The 5,869-nt window shown below is 37.7% G+C and overlaps 3 non-coding genes across 3 annotated transcripts; all 3 read right to left on the bottom strand.

Annotated features, from left to right (window-relative positions):
• Positions 1-709: 709 nt before the first annotated feature.
• LOC134327180 (5S ribosomal RNA) lies at positions 710-828 on the bottom strand. Its single transcript, XR_010014690.1, has one exon. It is a non-coding gene; the product is annotated as a 5S ribosomal RNA (ribosomal RNA).
• A 4,400-nt stretch (positions 829-5,228) lies between these two features.
• Positions 5,229-5,302, bottom strand: trnan-auu (transfer RNA asparagine (anticodon AUU)). The gene has a single exon. It is a non-coding gene; the product is annotated as a tRNA-Asn (tRNA).
• Positions 5,303-5,533: 231 nt separating this feature from the next.
• On the bottom strand, positions 5,534-5,607 carry trnai-aau (transfer RNA isoleucine (anticodon AAU)). Its single transcript has one exon. It is a non-coding gene; the product is annotated as a tRNA-Ile (tRNA).
• Between the last annotated feature and the right edge of the window lie 262 nt (positions 5,608-5,869).

Raw genomic sequence — 5,869 nt, 5'->3', positions numbered from 1 at the left:
AGAAACCGTATCAGTGATCTCAGTGTGGGTCTCAGAGTTTTAATCAACATTGTCATCTCAAATTACACCAGCGCATTCACACTGGAGAGAAATTGTACTTGCACTCTGTAAACACTGTAATACACAGGAATCAAACTCAGATGATCAGATTGTAAAAGGTGTAAGAAAGAAAGAACAGAGTTAGAGAAGCATGTTGGAGAACTAAACATGACATTAGAGGAACTGCTTGGAAGAACGTCTAGGACTGACTGTAGTCCTCTCTAAAGGACTACAGTCCGCTGTTCAACTCCAAACATGCCATTATTTCAATTTGCCAAACTTAATGACCCTTCTGTAAATGGTTTAATGTGCACACTTCTGCTACTGGCTTGTTTTTCTTTTCTACAATGTAAGTTCAGACCTTCAGGTTCATGTTATTTGAGGTCTGTGTTTTGTTCATTCATATGAATCCTGTGTACTTTGTATACAATCATGTCACAAATCTGTACCCAAGCAACAAGCTGTAATTTATTTCTAGCACCACTAGATAACGACGATGTCTGTACAACATTTTGAACTTCACTTTAAAAGTCAGTTGAATGTATTTTACTGTAGTAAGAATGAAAGTATGAGCTGATCTTTGTGTCATTGTGTTGCTTTGATGAAGAAAAAGCCGCTGGGTCAGTGTGTAACAGGAGGTTTGGAGTGAAGGTGGGTGTGTGTGGATAAAAGCTTCCAGCACCTGGTATTCCCAGGCGGAATCCCATCCAAGTACTAACCAGGCCCGACCCTGCTTAGCTTCCTAGATCGGACGAGATCGGGTGCTCTCAGGGTGGTGTGGCCGTAAGCAAGAGATGCTGTAAACAAGCTGCTTCTTATAGACGTCTGTCGTTCAGCCTTTCTAAATAAATAAATAAGTAATAAAAACCTTAAAATTGTTAGTTCGTTAAATTTCAGGTGTTGTTTATGTAAACAAAAATCTCAAAAGGACGACTAATGAAATTTATTTATAAATGGTGTTCATGGTGTTGATATTAATTAAAATAATAATAAGTCAGAAGGAAAGATTTATGGTGTTCAGGAAAATTCACGTCTTTAAAAGCACCACGTGTTGTTCAACTCTCTTGAGTTTTGCTCAGTAAAATGCCAATAAAAAGACACAGAGTTTCTTACATTTACACTGATTCTTATTCCACTGCAGATATGAACTCAAGATATTTCATGTTTTATCAGGTCAACTGTTATGATTCAAGAATAAATAAAAGCTGATGCTTTTAATCTCATATTTTCCTAATACTTTCATTTTACACTGTCTAAATTTATTTTAGTCTTCTGCCATTAGGTGAAATGAAGCCAGAATTAAAGATGGCAGAAGAACAGGGTGGTATTCTTACTTTCAGTGATTAAATTACTCAGGTTACAAAGTCCTGATACACAGCACATGCTCACCTGACTCTCTCTCAGCCATGCTACACTGTAAAAAATTTTATCAGCTTCAACTCAAAAACTTAAGTTAAAAAGCTGCCTTAAAGTTTCAAGTAGAATCAAATTACAATTACTATTTACTTCAACTCATTACTTTAAGTCCAGTTTTGCTTCGGATTCCTGTCTTCAGGTTGATATGACTATGTAGTGCTTGTTGTTTCAACTTAGAAATGCAAGTTTAAAATACAGATGACAAAACATTATGAGTTTTGTTCACTTGTTCTAATCATTGGCTTCAACCTACATATTTAAGTTAAAATCAGTCTTGACATTAGTTTTTAAGTTAAGATAATGTAAAATTATTTAGAGTTTTAAATTGTGAATTATAGTTATAACAACAAACACAATTTCTGAGGTAACAACTCACTTTTATTTTTTTGGATGAACAGTTGAATTCAACACCAGATTTCAGTGCGATTAGATGTTTACAAAGAAAGTACAAAAATAAATTATTAAAAGTGACATGTTAAAACAAACCAAAACATTAGGAAATGTAATTAAAAATTGAAACACATTTCAGTCTCCAAGAGCAACTCACTACATAAGAACGCATGTATACACCTATCAGCCATAACATTAAAACCACCTCCTTGTTTCTATACACTCACTGTCCATTTAATCAGCTCCACTTACAATATAGAAGCACTTTGTAGTTCTACAGTTACTGACTGTAGTCCATCTGTTTCTCTACATGCTTTGTTAGCCCCCTTTCACCCTGTTCTTCAATGGTCAGGACCACCACAGAGCAGGTATTATTTGGGTGGTGGATCATTCTCAGCACTGCAGTGACACTGACATGGTGGTGGTGTGTTAGTGCGTGTTGTGCTGGTATGAGTGGATCAGACACAGCAGCGCTGCTGGAGTTTTTAAATACCGTGTCCACTCACTGTCCACTCTATTAGACACTCCTACTTGGTCGGTTCACCTTGTAGATGTAAAGTCAGAGACGATCGCTCATCTATTGCTGCTGTTTGAGTTGGTCATCTTCTAGATCTTCATCAGTGCTCACAGGATGCTGTTGGCTGGATATTTTAGGTTGCTGGACGATTCTCATTCCAGCAGTGACAGTGAGGTGTTTAAAAAACTCCAGCAGTGCTGCTGTGTCAGATCCACTCATACCAGCACAACACACACTAACACACCACCACCATGTCAGTGTCACTGCAGTGCTGAGAATGATCCACCACCTAAATACTACCTGCTCTGTGGGGGTCCTGACCATTGAAAAACAGGGTGAAAGGGGGCTAACAAAGCATGTAGAAAAACAGATGGACTACAGTCAGTAATTGTAGAACTAAAGTGCTTCTATAAGGTAAGTGGAGCTGATAAAGTGGACAGTGAGTCTAGAAACAAGGAGGTGGTTTTAATGTTATGGCTGATCGGTGTATGTGTATGAGAGAAAGTTTGAGTGCAGAAGGTTTACTTAAATGCAACAATATATTGAACACAATTCAATCCACATGAGAATCTAAAGGGTAAAACATTAGATTTAAAAGAGCACTCCACAAAGGGGTAATTCACAGTTTCTCTATTTCTCAAGTGTCTTTTTAAATGAACCACATATTGTTTGATGTTGCTTGGAGTAGAAAAAGTACAAAGCTCACAGCGAAGTTTAGCAACTAGATTGGTTCCTTTTCTGTGTTTCTTCACATGTTGTGCACATTCCACATGGGACTGGAGAACTGTTAGAAACTTCAATTAATTCAAACAAAACCTGTAAAACAGAAAATTCATAATCAGAACACATATAGGATACCTTGATTAAGTCATATGAACTGCAAACATAATGAAAGGAGTAAACTGCACACATCAAACCATTATAGGAATAGTTCAGCGAGTTCACCCAGATCAGTCAAGACATGTTTGGAGTCCAAATTGTCCTTCTTTAGTTAAAACTGGAGCTGCTAGGCTAAGATTGTTAAACAATAGGAATCAATTGTCACCCACACTTTTAAAAAGATGGTTCTTTACAGGTTCTTTAATAAAGACATTAGTTGTATATAGAACCATGAACACTTAAAGAACCATGTGCATGCCTAAATTGCTCTTTGTATGATGAAAACGTTCTTCAGATTGATGCAGAATGTGTTGTGTATGGTTAGCACCAAAAAGTGTTCTGCTATTGTTGCGATCTCAAGCTTATAACAATAGAACACTTTTTGGTGCTATAGAACCATACACAACACATTCTCATCAATCTGATTTGAGCATGCAAAAAACTATTTAATCATGCAAATGGTTGTTTGAGTGTTCATGGCTCTATATAGAATCAATGTATTTACTAAAGAACCCCTAAAGAAATCTTTTTAAGATTATTATTATTATCTTTGTAAATATGTGCCCAAAAAAGGTTCTCAACACACGTCCAGGTCTTAATTTATATACTCAAACTACTCAATAAACTTTACCGTGAAGCTGAAAACTGCAGCCCGCCATTTTAAACAGCAGGTGTTAAGGTGAAGTTCATTTATTTTTATAATTCAGATAAACTCATACTGTGTATTAAACCATGTAGAGTAGTCTCGCTGACATATATTAAGATCTGGATGTAGAATTTAAACTCCAAACAAGTCATAAATGATCGATTACATCTGTAGTATGTAAAATATTTGGATTTTGAGTTATCATTATTATTTGCTTTAAACTCACATCGGTATATATGTGTGCATTTGTTAAACGGCAACTGGCTTGAATTAAAAGTGCGGGAAGGCAAGCTAGAGTTTAGTGTAAGCTAGCGGTTTGGTTTAACTAGCTGCCTCGGTTTGCCAACTTATTTCCAAGCTAGCTAACATCTTTCACGAAAACTACGCAAAACTGATAGAAGCCTCATCCTGTAAAGAATATACTAACATGAGAGCAATTTATGGCATGTATTTTTTACAAGACACCTGATGAACCAAATACTAAAGATAGTTTTCAAAATCGATAATTAATGCACCCACTCACCTCACTGAGACTGTCCGTAACGGTCGTTTTTCCTCCGCCTGGTTGTAGCTAGTGACGTTCAACATTTCGCCCTCAAAATGTATTCCTCCGCCTCCAGGTGTAGTTCACTTTTATTAGCTGGTGTCTGCAGATGCCCGTTAGGTGTTTCGTTTAGAATTCTCTAGTTTAAATTATTACTACGTCAGGAATATCTGTAAGATTAGTATATTACCGATAAAGACCATCATATTGCTAAATTAATTGATCAAAACAAAGGGCTCCTCCTATGACACATTAATACAGTTACACAATGTTAGAGAGCAGAACTCACATAGTTAAGTTCATCTGACTCCTTCAGATTCCATTTCATTGAACTTATTTAAAAACTTAAGTTGAAATGCTGAAAACTTGTAAAATCTAGTTGAAATTACAAAAATTATTTTGATAAGTTAAAGTAAATGAAAGAAAGAAGTTATCTTGACTTATTGCTCAAATATTTTTTTACAATGTACATCTCTCTGATGGTCTGACCGATGAGCTGTCTGTTCTGACATGCTGCTTGAGCCCGGCTAGCTCAGTCGGTAGAGCATAGCTCAGGATGGGGTTTGAGCCCCACGTTGGGCGGTTATCTTTATTTAACATCTACTGAAACCAAAAGAACGTTCTTCCACTTTGTACAGTCAGTCTCCGGTGACTTATCAGGTGGATATTTGTGCTTGTAGGACTGTTGTTTACTGGATGTTTTTAGTTACTTATTCCCACTATTCTGTGGAGCTACACATTGTCGTTGTGTCTCATATCCGTTTGATCAACAGGCAGGTTGTGCAATAAAAGACACTCGTCCCTGGGTGGGCTCGAACCACCAACCTTTCGGTTAATAGCCGAACGCGCTAACCGATTGCGCCACGGAGACACACAAAAAGACGTTTCATTGGATGGTACACACAGGTCACATGACTTGCTAACTTTTACAGCAGGGCAGTTAAGTTTGGCAAATTGAAATAACGGCATGTTTCTGACCTGAATGAGAGGGGCATTAAAAAGATCTCACACTTGTCAGAGACAACGTTTGAAGCCCAGGTCAATAGGACCTGCTAGTTAGAGAAGGCTCACTTGTTAGTTAGATTAAGTCCAAAAGCAGGTGTGGCCCATACGGGGATTGAACCCGCGACCTTGGCATTATTAGCACCACGCTCTAACCAACTGAGCTAACCAGCCTATGTACAAGGGTAGGGCATATACCCACATACCCGATTCTACACTGACAGCACTTCAGTTAAGGACCTGCCACACAGAAACGATGGAGAGTTTTACTGTTGGTCTCAAGTTCGTCTCGGCTGTAGGAGAGGAAACTTAATGAATGAATTCAGTTTAAATATTAATGTAAAAAACTTGATGATTTACCAGTACCAGGGTGTGTCATTGTATGGGGGTGTGACAGTACCAGTACCAGGGTGTGTCATGGTATAGAGTGTGTCAG

The sequence above is a fragment of the Trichomycterus rosablanca genome, chromosome 14 (assembly GCF_030014385.1).
Source record: "Trichomycterus rosablanca isolate fTriRos1 chromosome 14, fTriRos1.hap1, whole genome shotgun sequence".
Lineage (NCBI taxonomy): Eukaryota > Metazoa > Chordata > Actinopteri > Siluriformes > Trichomycteridae > Trichomycterus > Trichomycterus rosablanca.
This window is presented reverse-complemented; position numbering and strand designations above follow the sequence as displayed.